Raw genomic sequence first — 14,194 nt, 5'->3', positions numbered from 1 at the left:
TTTTAATTGATATTTCTAGAATAGATGATATATGCATACAGAATATGCAGATAAAAGGCGAATAAATGTAGGTATTACCTTGCTAGCTAAAAGGTTTCTTTCAGCTATGTATATGAATCTCATCTATAGATCCCCCCTATTTGATACTATTTACTCTATTAGCATGGAAAATTAAGGATTGACTGCAGGGAAATGTCTAGAAATAATGTTGGTCCACACAACGCTGAGCCCACTCCCCTCTAATCATTTACATGTACAATAGCTAAAACACCACTTTCAACACGGTATTTTTTGCTATTCCTTGTAACTATTGTTGAAGATGAAATTAGATCATCAGAAGCTAGTGGTCTGTGAAGGACACAATGCTTCTCTATCACCATTGAACAATAGTTAGTGATGTATAACCCAGAGCCTTGAAACTGAAAAGTTATAAGTATTCAAGAGCTCTAGTCATACACAAAACTCAGGTGATAATAGCTTTAGTAATTGCTAAAATTATTAAAAAGACATCTCTGCTATGAGGCCATAAAAATGTACCCAAATTAATTTTTGTGGGTAATTCATCAGTGCTTTTTTAGTTCAGTTATTTCTTCAACGTTGTAGCCTACACATCCCCCAAGATATGAATGAGGAGAACACAGGATTCCACCTCTCATCATGCTTTTGAGAAGGTCATGTTATCAATTTTGGGTAGTTTCTAACTGCAGATTCCTGATTTTCAAATGTATCCTTAGTAATTATGTGGTATTCATATGCATGTAGTAGGAACCTTAAGGACATGATAGTGAACTGGTATATCACTACATTCATTTTAGTCTCATTCCTTTCTGGTCCAAGTCACAGGGCTGAAAATAGACTGAGCAGCATAGCATATATACATAATGCTGAACTTAGAAATATATATGTATAGTATGAAAGTACTCCAGAAATACAGTTAGTATGAAAGCATTCCCTACTATATCAGCTTTTCTCTAATTCTTACAGCAACTAAGAATTTAATTAAGCCTCTCAGGAAAGACACATTTATTGATTCCTTATTATGTTCCAGGGACTATCCTGGGAGCTAATGATATAATTGTGAATAAATGTGGTCAATGTCCAAGAACCTTACGATTTTGATTTAAGTCCCCAAGCAATAAATAAGCAATCACAAAATAGTGTCTTAACACTGTGGAAGCACATAGTAAGGGTGAGGTATCCAGCCTTGGAATTATTTATTTCTAAGTAAAATTCTGTAGCCCAGGAGAATGTATCCTATTTTTTTTTGCATACTTCCTATATATTACTCTAGTGCCTGATAGGTGAAAAATAAATATTTATGGAACTGAACTAACAACATTAGACATTTTGCTTATGTGTTGGTTTGCAAGAAACAAATGTGCAAGTACATTTAAAGTATTTTACATTTCTGTAAGTTGTTATTCAATAGAAAAACCCACTCTAAAATTAACACGTTATTAAATGTATTTCATCAGAGGGTGCATGAATATTAAAATATATGGATAGAACACAATTTTGATATTATGTATCAAAATCATCCATCATTAACAGGACATATTAATTTATGACATATTATGATATTCTCTGTGTTATGGAATGTGTTTCCTTTGAGAAAGAAGTTGAACATGCATGTCAGGATATTATGTAAGAAAAAGCCAGTGACGTAGCTAAGCGAGCTATAATGATTTTAACTCTAGTTAATCCACTCTTTATTTCAAATAAGAGCACTGGTAGAAGAGTAAAATTATTATTCTCCATATTCCAATCATTATACCCACTAATTGGTAAAAATTTAAGATTCGGTTATAAATAAAAAGAAAGATTGATATGAAATAATACAGTGAGAATATTAGTTTTTCAAAGAATTTTATCCATTCACAGAGTGACATACAATTCTAGTGGTGGTGTTTGATATTGAAGTTTTTTTTTTTAAATCAGCATTTTTAAGGCACTTAAAGCAAATGCTACTATTAAATTAGTTTATTTTTTTTGTCTGAATTAGCCATTATACAAGTACTCAGAGTCTTATTTATACAATATGGTGACATCTCCCCTGTGGTTAAAATTTTTCTGATAAAAGCCTTAGAATTTTCTCCTTTCAAAGATTATAAATGAAAAATTACCACAAATAACAAGCCTAACAAAACAACATTCTGACTGCATTGTCATATTTATTATAAAACACTTGGTTCACTGCATTTTGGCATTTTATACAACTGGTTCTGACAGTGATTAACATGGTTTGGGCTTCTGCAGTTTCACCCAAGAGAAATAAAACACCAAAATCTCTGCAGGTGTGTAATGGGCCAGAGATTTACAATCTGTTCTGCAAAGTCAGACTTCAAAGACTTGAAAAAAATTCTAAAGTTGGCAATGCCTCTATCATCACTATTATTTAAGGTTTTTTCCATATTTCAAAAGGAACTGTGTGGCTAATTGCAAAGATTTTATCTCCAATTTGACTTCCATGCAAGTCTCTTCAGAAGACAAATTTCATTATACATTTGCACATTCCAGGTGAACAGACAGCCCCTATATGAAGCCGCAAACTAAATAATTAAGTATTTACTTGTACTTCCAAGGAGACTTCACTTACTTGAAGTATGTTGCACCATTTAACTGATGCTAAGGAGGAGCTCAGAAGTACTGAGGTAATTACCAAATGACAATCAGGCAGTAGCACCTGGGCCATGGCAGCCCCAGGACAAGTGCCCATAATTGCTTCCATGATTGCGTGGTGTGCACCTAATATTAAACTTACCCAATTAGGGTCAGAATGCACATGATCGTTTCGATTATAGGAATGTTCATCTTCCTGAGAGCTGCTCACAGAGGAAAAGGTTCAAATAGTGCTACTGAAATTTTTAAATGTAAGAGTTTACCCCTTTTAGTGGATAATCAGGTCTACATGTGTGCTTGACCTGAGTACAAATTTTTCCACCTGTTAGAAGAATTTTCCACTTTACATATTTTCAAACATCATCACTGTAGTTTACCATTCCATGAGTAAACAACTAGAAAACAGTACAAAGGAATATCAGTTTAATGATATGTCCCTCAGAAAATCAGTAGCGGATTACTTTCTTTAAACTTTCTGTTCATAACTTTGATGAAAGCACCCAGTAATCTCTCTGTCAACCAAGGCTATTACTAACAGAAATGAAATAAATTGAATAATAGGCCAATATTTTTAGTCAATTTAACCACCAAAGGTTTTGATTGCTATGATATTTTGCCTGAAGTATAGTTCCCTTTACTTCAAATACATTTGTTGAAAATTGTCAAGGTCATAGATGCACACATTAACTGTATCAGTCAAGGTAGCAAAGAGAACAGCCTTCCCCCATTATAGCAGATTGCAGCCTTCGTTCCAACACTTATCATCACCTTACAACCTTGCTTAAAAGAGGGAATAATCTGGGAAGAAAGAAAAAAAAGAAGCCCTCCTAATTCTTCATTCACAAAGTATGCCTAGTACTAAGTATATATTATATATATATATATATATTTTATACATCATATATAATATAATCTGATTACATATTCACATATATGAATATAAATTATTATCTGAAAACCATCACAATACTGCACATTTTAAAGATTCGATATTTTTAGGATATGGATAAAAAAATATTCACTTATTGAAACTATTTCTTAAAAACATAAACAAAAGATTTAATTGCAAATGTGCTACCAAAGTTCTTAGTAGTGTGTGAAGAATAGCATTCTGTGATTTTCCAGTGTTTTAAAATCCTACACTTAATTCTCTTTCCATTATTCGAGGTTTTTGTAGTAGGAACAAGCATACAATCCTAAACAAGTATCAGAACCACAAGGGTATGTTGCTTGGCTTTGTTTCCTGACTAAAGTTATTGCATTGTATCTGCCAGGATGCTTTAGCAAGTTTCAATCAATAATGTTAACCTGAAGCCAGCATTGACCTAACTGAACTTGAACTTGCTGTAACATTTTATTATAAAGATTGGAGGCTGTAATAATTCATTGTTTTAAAATAAAAAATAGAACCTTTTAGATTTATATAAAAGCCATAATTTATGTAGTGATGTTAATTTCGAGGGAACGATGTGCTTTAATCTCTCATTCTGCTTGCCATTTTGTGACAGAAATGCTGAAGCCATCTGAAGGTTACAAACAATGTTCACTAATAACGAGCTCTTATGTCCTTGTAGGTTTCACTTTGATGGATATCCATAGTGTTTACCCATGACATAATTCTACTGAGGAAAAACACATCTTGAAAATACAGTTTGTGCTTTCACCTTCAAATATAACCAGCATGATTTTTAAAATAAACTAAAAATGAGAAATAAGTACACATTTTTGTCATAGTCCTGTGATAATTTTTATTATAGGCACTGCTAGATTTAATTGCTAAAAACAAGCTTGCTATAGAAAGAAGAGTTGATATAGAGGAGTGCCTTCTATGGATTATATATTATTTAAAATCCATCCATTTCTTCACAAAACAGGTATTACCTTCCTAATGAGACATATACATGTTTCCCTCTGGAAAAAAAAGTTATCAATTTTAATAAAGCCTTATCATAAACTAGTCTCCATGTTTCAATGTCCATTTTGGTGGAGTGTTTATTTTATTTTGTTTTATTTTTTTTAAGATTTAATTTATTTAATTTAGAGATGGGAGTGGGGGGAGAGAGACAGCCGGCTTTGTGCTGAGCACAGAGCCTGACACAAGGCTCTACCCCAAGACCCTGGGATCATGACCTGAGCCGAAATCAAGAGTCGGAGGGACGCCTAACCAACTGAGCTACCCAGGAGCCCCTTGGTAGAGTGTTTATAGCTAACCACCAGTACCCTTTACCATTTTCTCGCATTACCTATTGGTTCATATTATAATCATTCAGGCAATGTGGAATGAAAATAACCAAAGACACACATATAAGGTCTCTTTTAAATGCTTCACTATCCATATAAAAATAGGGTATCAAAGTATTACAGTCCTTTACATGAAAAATAATAGAAAACCATATGTTGAGATGTTCATGCTTTGTATAAACTGGGTTTTCAATCGAGACTCCTGAGTTGTTAGCATTGGCTACACAAAGAAGCTTGGTGTTTGGGGACTCTAATCCAATACCATTCAACATGAAATGTTATCAATTGAATCCAAAGGTGTTTTAATCAGAAGTTAATATTCCATTTGCATTACACTTTGTTTCCATGGGCTTTCTCACAGATTTCAATATAAAAATGACCTCACTGGTTTACCTCTAACAGATGTCTATTTCAGTAAATTATGCATTAGCTATCTTTCTCAATATATATACACTATGAAATGACCTTACATAAAACTCTATACAAGGAGGATTAAATTTGGAAATTGTGTGTGAGATGATCACAGAAACCCATTATTCATTTAACAAGTTTGTGTCTACATCCTGTGCAATGCCGTTTAGCCCTGGGATTCCATGAACAAAATACAGGCCTCGGCGAGACTTTGAGTACTCAGGCAGAAAACAGCTATTGTAACTCTCGTATACAAATTTAGACTTTATCCATGACACCATGTCAGCATAAATGATTTACTAAAAGTATACAATGAACTCAATAGAGATGTCTTGAGAATCTTCACATGAAAAACTTACACTCCTTATAGATACCAGTGTATGAATTTTGATATGCCCTTAACTATGTATTTATTTCTACCTTGTAAAACAATCAACTCAATGTTAGTGAAAATAAGACACTAGAGAATTCATAACTGTATAAAACTCTGAGATACGTAGGAAGCACCTTTAAACACATACAGTGTCAATAAGTATATAAATTATGTAAACAAACAGGTTAAAGTTCCGGTTCACATTAAAAAAAAAAAAGTGAGAATTGAAACTTCCCTTTTTTTTCCCTCCCCAAGAATGTGCATCTCATTATGTAAAGGATTTTAATACTGATTTATAGGTGAACATATAGAGAAGTTATCAAGGACAGACTTTCATTAGGTTTTTGAAAAGTAGTTTCTAAATATATGCATGTCACTTTAATGAAAAGAGTGATGATAGTAATTTCTAAATGACCTACAGATGTGTTTATATAGAACCTGCCTATCTCTATTGGGCAAATTTTCCATTTAACTTCACATATATCAAATGGGGGAGTGTGGGCAATTGCAGATACAGTTATTTGATATTCATATGAAGAAATCCAGCAATTTCTTCAAAAAGAATGTTTTTGATAAGTGAAATTTGGGGGCTATCTTGAATGGTAGGAGACATCCTCTCTGATTCCAAATTATAGTATCTGAAAAGTAGAACTGTATGGAGACACTCCACCTGCTTCAGGAAACCTGCAGCTACCCCTGTACTGGAAAACATCTGTCCTTAAGATGGTGAGATGTAATTACTGCAGGAGATCTGAGCTATTCCATATGCCTAATCTCACTGGGCAGGCCCTATAATTTGCTGGAGGTCCAAGCAAAAGTTGTATGGGCTTCATTGTTTTTGAAAAGCATTCCCAAAGCTGATGCTACCTCAAATCCCAGTCAGAATTGTTGGTAATAAAAAAAAAAAAAAATTATACCTAAGGGCCTTTTTCCTGATAATTAAAATCCACTCTTTACCAATATCTTCAGGGGGAAAAAAATCACTTCCCTTTAAAGCACAATACATATATTCTCACTTTCTAAAGTTATGTGTTAGAAATGGCTAGCTAGGGCACCTGGGTGGCTCAGTTGGTTAAGCGACTGCCTTCGGCTCAGGTCATGATCCTGGAGTCCCGGGATCGAGTCCTACATCGGGCTTCCTGCTCAGCAGGGAGTCTGCTTCTCCCTCTGACCCTCTTCCCTCTCGTGCTTTCTATCTCTCATTCTCTCTCTCTCAAATAAATAAATAAAATCTTTAAAAAAAAAAAAGAAATGGCTAGCTAGTCCTCAAATATTCACGGGCAAGAGTTTTGGCAGAAGTAGCTTCCCAGACAGTGACTATAGTTCCTTGTGCCACTTACATCCAGTCTTGGCCTTATAACTAATGTGGGTTTTTAAAGAAGTGGTAGGTCTTCCACCCTCGATCTTTTCAAATCCTTTCTGCTGACTAGAAGCAAATTCCAAGACCCTGTGCAATGGTGTAGCTGCTAGCTGGAAGGAAGCTGGATTCTGGATGACAGAAAGCCACCCTCTGATATGCAACACTCATGTGGGACTCAGGTGATGGAGGAATAAGCTTCTATTCTGCGAAACTACTCTAATTGGGAGATTCTTCACTCTAGCTGCTAGTGGTATTCTCAGTATGTCAGGACCATCATTATGCTTGGCAATTATGGATCCGAAAATACATTCAATAACCATTCAGTACTTGCTACAGACCAGGAACTATGCCAGTCCCTTGGAATAAAAGATGGCTATGACACAAGTTTTTTCTTAAGCCCAAACAAGAAAGAGATGGGAAAAAAAAATGCTGAAGTATAAATGATATACTGTGTCCTGGGAGGAGTGGAGGGTAGAACTGTAGGTGGCAGTATGAGCAAAGGCAATCAGTGAGAGATTGCACGCTCAGGATGCTGTACTGCAGATGATTTCCTGTAGCTGTTGGCTGCTGTTGAAGCATGGGAGTGGCTTGGTATCTCTACAACAGTGAACAATGGTATCAAGAGAACAAGTCTAGACTTGGGGAGACCAGTTAGCGGTCAATACTCCTGTAGTGCTCCATGGAAATGCAATTATGGCTTGCTCCAGGGCAGCGGTGATGGGTGTGATTAATTGGATTAATTGGGTTGGCAGAGAAGGTGAGACAGATTGAGCTTACTCTAAATGGTTGTACCAACAGTTAAATATTCAAGGAGAGGCCAATTGAGAAGAAAATATGGTTAATTCAATTTTTATTATATTAAATTTCAACTGTCCATTAGCTATGGAAGTTGTGATGACCAACCAGCAGTTGAATACATGAATCCAAAGATCAAAAATAAGTCTGACCTGAAAAGCAAATCTGATTTATGGAAGTCAACTTTTGTGATTTTGTTTAGTTTTACATTCACAGCTATGTTCTGAATGTTGGTATTGGCAAAAACACTACCTTTTAGTATAATAGATGGATCATATATTTTATTTTATTTTCATTTTTAATCATATATATTTTATTATTTTAAATTTTTAAAAAATCTTTAAATATATATTTGAACATTATAATTTAACTGGTAATTACTTTAACATTCTTCCAAAAGAACTTTTGTAACTGATACTCTAATTTGGGTTAAATGTATCACTACTCAGTTTTAACTTTTGAAATGTTTTCCACACAGGACTTTGCTCACTGATGTAAGCCTCAGTTGTTATAATTCTATAGCAAATGCTGTCTGTGTATGGTTTGGAGGCAGTCTTAGCTGTAGTGCACATAAGATTAATAGCATTTACTGTGTTGTGTACTGGAAGTATCTGTAAATTACTACCCAGGAATCTCTGCTAAATCCTGAACATCAGTTTCCATTCCCCAGGCCCATGGAGGGCAGTAGACAGAACCAAAAAAACTCTTTGGGTGAATATTAATAAACTTCTCAATTTTGGCTAGAAATATTTCTTCAGCTGATATAAAGCATTCTTTAGCCTCCATCAATAAAAATGCAAGTCCTTAAGAGATGAGTTAATAATACTAGTGGTTGTCCATTTTATTTTTTCTTTTCTGCCATTTTCAGCCATCTGTCTGTCTCTGGATCAACCCAGCTTCTAATGGTGCGTCTAATCAGATCCCTGGGGCCATGTCACCTCCCCAACTTCCAGAATGTTCCCCAAGTAGCCAGAAGTGATGGATCATATATTTTAAAATGTACTTTATACTTGATATTTTATTAGGTAAATAAAGTAGATGGGTCATTAGTATTTAAATTCCTAAGCTTTGTCAGAAATACATAAAGCTTTCTATGTTCTGCTTACTAATGGTTCTCTATGCTATCTTTAGTAATAATCTTTAATCTGCTTAATATGTCAAAATCGATTGTATTCTAGAAACTGAGAGAAATTCTACTTGATATTTTCAAAAACAAATTGTTCTGTGTTTATCTTTTGTATGTGTATATTTACTTTTTAAATTTAATTTTGCATACAATATAACAATTATATTATTGTAGCCTTGAATACAATGGCATTATTGGAAAACTGCATTTAAATGTTTTACTAACATTTACTAACAGTTGCTGATATGATTCTCTAAATAGGCTTTGATGATCTTCCTGACAGAGTATTATTTACACTTAAATATAGCAATTTAGTTTAATTTTAAAAGGAAATTTTTGTTTTCATAGACTTGGTATCACATTTTTTCCCTCACTTTCAATATGCCAGGCACGATGGACAAATCTACAACTCCAATAAAGTAGTGTTCTCTCAATTTGTTTACTGTATATCAATGGAGTTAAGAGAATATTAGTGTCCCTCTTTCCTCATCAAAAATCCATGACCACATTTGCCTGGAATGAAGAGAATCAGAGGGAGAATTGGTAGTTCTGATCTGAGAAAAGAGGGCTTTGTTGTCAGGATTATGTCCGGGTCTCCTAGACCCCACACCATCTCATTAGGAAGATTTCCATTCACTGACTCATAATTGGACCAGAGACTGTGCTCTAGAACACATCTTAGTGTATCCGATTTCCAAGAGGCTTAGCCCTTAAATCATTTACATTCCGTGCACAGTGCTCCAGCCCCTTGTCATCACTTTGCTTGTCCCACATCAGAGGACTTTTTGATAAAATTGCTCTGTCTTGCTTTAAAGATGCAACACAAAGCCATACTGAGAATGCTTTTCCATGGGCTTGTATTACTTTGACAATCTCAACAAAGAGATAATATGAATAGACAGAGATTAATCCCTTTCTTTTAGAAATGCTGCCTTTTAGTCCTGGGGAAATATGCTCATTTGCATAGTTGAAATACAGCAGACTGAGTTCCTTAGCCCCTTCTACCCTTCTCAGTCAAGCCTAACACCCATGAATCAATGGTAAGTGTAATGAGGCTGTAAAAGAAGACATCCTGGTGGAGAGATTGTGCCAGATCCCTTAGGACTCTTAAGACAATGATTTATATCTGTTTGAATTTACACAACACCATTGTCACATTACAAAGTGTTTCAGGAATGACCAACTGCTAACCTGCAGCTTGATTTTGCAATTTCCCATTAAGTGCAACCCAGTATCTCCAAACTTCTTTCTTATTTGCAGCTCCAATTTTTCATTGAAATCAATGTTCAGTCAGTCATGCACTAAAAGAGCCTATCAGTCTTAAGTTCTCCATTTCTATAGTGCACATATATTATACTCTTAATTTACAATTAACAGTATTCAGTGAATATGTCTTCATAATGAGTATTTCTTGTGGATGTAACACATAAATGGCTTTTCTAAGATTGGTGCTCAATTTTTCCCAAATTTGTAATCAATTTTATTGGCTATGCAATTTCGTTCCTTTGGTCAATCACTCTTTAAATTGGCTCTAGCTTAATGCATCACAGCAAATGATTTTCAGAAATCATTAGGCACATGAAAATGCATATTCAACTCACGCAGTTTTAATTGACCCCATTCACACCTACCAATGGCACTCTTAGACAATCTGCCTACTTTGCTTCTCTTTATTTCATTAAACTCTGAGTTTACAATCTACTTGTAAGTATCTCTTTCATGGATCTGTGTTATATTCTTTTTCTTTCTTTCTTTCTTTCTTTCTTTCTTTCTTTCTTTCTTTCTTTCTTTCGTGTCCTTGGGTGGGCTCAAATACATTAGTTCTTCATAAAAGATTGCTATGACGCCCTGCTGTTAATAAAACTGGCCATGGTTTAGAGAAGAAGTTCACCTCTAGAAAGCCAAACTCAGAATCATTTATAATGGTTCTCAACCAGGGATGAGTCTGTTCTTGAGGGGACATTTGGCCATGTTTGCAGATGGTTTTGATTGTTACAACTTGGGGAGAGGATGTTACTGGCATCCAGTGAGTAGAGGTCAGGGATTCTGCTACACATTCTACAATGGATAGGTCAGTCTTCCACAGAGAACAATAATCCATTTGAAAATGTCAATAGTGTTAAAATGAGATAGCCTCACCTATAAAATGTCTTATAAAATACATTTGAATGATTTAAAGGCTGGCTAGAGAACCTACTGTGACATCAGAGAAATCTGAAAGCTGGGTTTTGGAATTTCAGCAAATCATTTTTTCCCTGAGTTTGGCTCTGATTTCTATAATTTGCTGAGAGTGATGGAGAGTGTTGACAAACCATCTTTAAAATTAAGCCACTAATGACTATATCCCTCCTACTTTTAGGTTTTTTTTTCCATATATGTTGCAAGGTCTCTAGAAAATAAATTAAAATATTTTAATTGAAAAATTAGAATAACAAAATTCATATTTAAAATTAGCTCAATGCAAATATAAGATCTTAAAAACACCTTTCCAATAGCCTCATTAATCATAGAAAAACTTGTGCTAACTAATCCCTATACCTTTATGCTGGCAGAGAGTGGAAAGTCAACAATATCATTATTCCTCTGATTCAATTCATCTTTAAACCAATTTATCTTGACAAAGTCATTCACAAATTTTCCAACACTTCGGCTTAGTTTTGTATTTATAAATAATCATTTTCTGCTACTTCATCAAAGACCCCTTTCAAAGACTTCACAAAGTAGTAGGAATGGAGTATAGCAGTTGTAAAATGAAAACTAAATGCAAATGGAAAATTGAGTAGAACATTTAAGTCATGGCATTTGAACATTCCTAGTTGTACTGTTTTTATCTGTGCCCCAGAGATTGTTATTGTGTCTTGCAAAAGAATACTGTATATATAATTCTCCTTCCCATACCTGTGACCTACTGAAAATCAAGAACATTTTGCAAAATACAAGCTTACATCTTTTCAAAATACAAATCTCATAATATTCACTTAAAATCTTTCATTGGCTTCCAATTATCAAAACACCAGAGTCCTTCACTGGCCAGCAGATTCTGCATGGACTGGCTCCAGACTACACCTCCAACCTCTCTTCACTTTCTCCTGGAGCCAGATCTGTCTACCAGCCACCCTAATGTTTTTGCCATTGCTTGGAGGTGCCCTGCCCCATCCCATCATAGCTCTTCTTTCTATACCATTCCTTAGCCATTTTTTCCTTTATTTTTTTTTCCATGCTAACACAAATCATTGCTCATTGATTGGAGAATTCAACTGTTTGTATAAGAACACATCCCCAAACACTGTGACACCAGAATATTCTTACTCTAGCTAACAATTTCCCTCTGCTACTTCATCTGTTGAAATTTTCTGATAAACCATCAACACCATCCACTAGATAAGCAGTTGTTGAGGGTTGGCAATGTCTATTCAAATTTTGATTTAGTAACCATTTATTTTGTATATAAAACACGCTCTGGGGGCATCTGGGTGGTTCAGTCAGTTAAGCATCTGACTTTTGGTTTCGGCTCAGGTCATGATCTCCTCATCATGGGATTGAGACCCACCTCCAGCTCTTCTCAGCACGGAGTCTGCTTCAGATTCTCTCTCCTTCTCCCTCCCACTCACTCACTCTCTTTCTCTCAAATAAAAAAAAATATAAATCTTTAAAAAAATGTTCTGTAGTATTAGTTGAAGTAAATTATTTAATTCAGAACATGGTTTAAAATGGCATATTATAAAATGGATATCTACCAAAACAAAACAAACAAAAATGGCGTATTCAGTGGATCACAACATTCATACTTCCACCTAGGTTTAGGGTTGACCCTCTATTTTAAAGTCAGAATATCTTATTTCCAGATCATGTTACAACAAAGATGGAACTTGGCAGCAGTCATTCAGATTTGTTCCAAACAAGCTGAGAATAAATAAATAACTAGCTCACTTCCCCCCCCCCCACTTAAATTACACCAGCCCTGGGATGCCTGGGTGGCTCAGTCAGTTAAGCGTCTACCTTCGGTTCAGGTCATGATCCCGGGGTCCTGGGATCGAGTCCCACATTGGGCTCCCTGCTCATTGGGGAGCCAGCTTCTCCCTCTCCCTCTGCTGCTCCCCTGCTTGTTCCCTCTCTGTCTTTCTCTCTGTCAAATAAATTAATAAAATCTTTTAAAAAAATTACACCAGCCCCTTTACTATATCTCAAAAACAATAGACCCACTCCTTCCTTGGATCTTACCACTTGTGAAAATATTCTTTCCTCAGGTGTCCTCATGGCTCTATTCAAAGGCCACCCTGTATAACTTCACAACTCCCATCTTTTCCCTGTTTTATTTTCTCCTTAGCTCTTCCTACAGTTATTATACTACACATATGACTCGTTTACCATGTTTTATCATCTATGTACCCACCATGATGCAAGTTTCAGCAAAGTGAGCTTTAACCGTTTTGTCCCTATTCTATACCCCATCCCTAGAATAGTGCCTGGCACATAGTAAGTACCCATGGAACTCTTGTCTACTAAATGAATAAAAAAAGGCAGTAATAAATGTCTAGTTAAATTATACTAACAGAAACTAGCAACTTGTGAGGATCAGGAATCTACCTATATAGAAAGCCAGAGTGACTTCTTTAACTGTAGCAAAAGAACGAGTTGTCTTTGTCTCTGTCTCTCTCTATCTCTCTCTGTTAGGTATTCTGTGTAAAAGGACATATATTTAAAACCCACACATGCATACAAAAACATGCACACTTATTTTTGACACTAAAATAGACTATATTTTGATTTGATATATTTTCACATATGAAAATTTCTCTAAAGTTTCATATATGATTCAAGAATTTTCCAAATAGTGGTTGATTTAGCAACTATAAGACAATTCATTATCTCATTCTGCCATTTACCTAACGATAAAAATTTCTTCTCATTATATCATGGACTTGAATATAAATAAAGGTATATTTTAAAAGTCGACACGTTGAATTCTATAAATCTGTTTTATTCCTGATTCATAATCTCTACCTAGAAAACTCATATTGAAGAGTAAAGAATAATATTTGCATTTACATTTAAAAAAGAAAAATAAGTACATTATAATTATGTAAAATTGTAACTTTTCATAATACACTAATAATCTAACATTTATTAAAACTGAAAGTTAAACACGCTCACTTTTCTCAAAGTTAATATTTTTATTGTAAATTCAAATGGTCAAATTTTCATTATAAAACAAGGATGAGTGATTGCTTAATCCTTTACTAATTTCAAGTGCATTGATTTTGGAAAT

The 14,194-nt window shown here is 34.8% G+C and overlaps 1 pseudogene; it reads right to left on the bottom strand.

Annotated features, from left to right (window-relative positions):
* Positions 1–8,218: 8,218 nt before the first annotated feature.
* Positions 8,219–8,671, bottom strand: LOC114218067 (protein SPO16 homolog pseudogene; annotated as a pseudogene).
* Positions 8,672–14,194: the final 5,523 nt, after the last annotated feature.

Source organism: Eumetopias jubatus, unplaced genomic scaffold (genome assembly GCF_037043125.1).
Source record: "Eumetopias jubatus isolate StellerSeaLion01/CBP00866 unplaced genomic scaffold, mEumJub1_p1.0 scaffold_1, whole genome shotgun sequence".
Lineage (NCBI taxonomy): Eukaryota > Metazoa > Chordata > Mammalia > Carnivora > Otariidae > Eumetopias > Eumetopias jubatus.
Note: the sequence above shows the minus strand (reverse complement) of the source record. Positions and strands in the feature narration are given on the sequence as shown.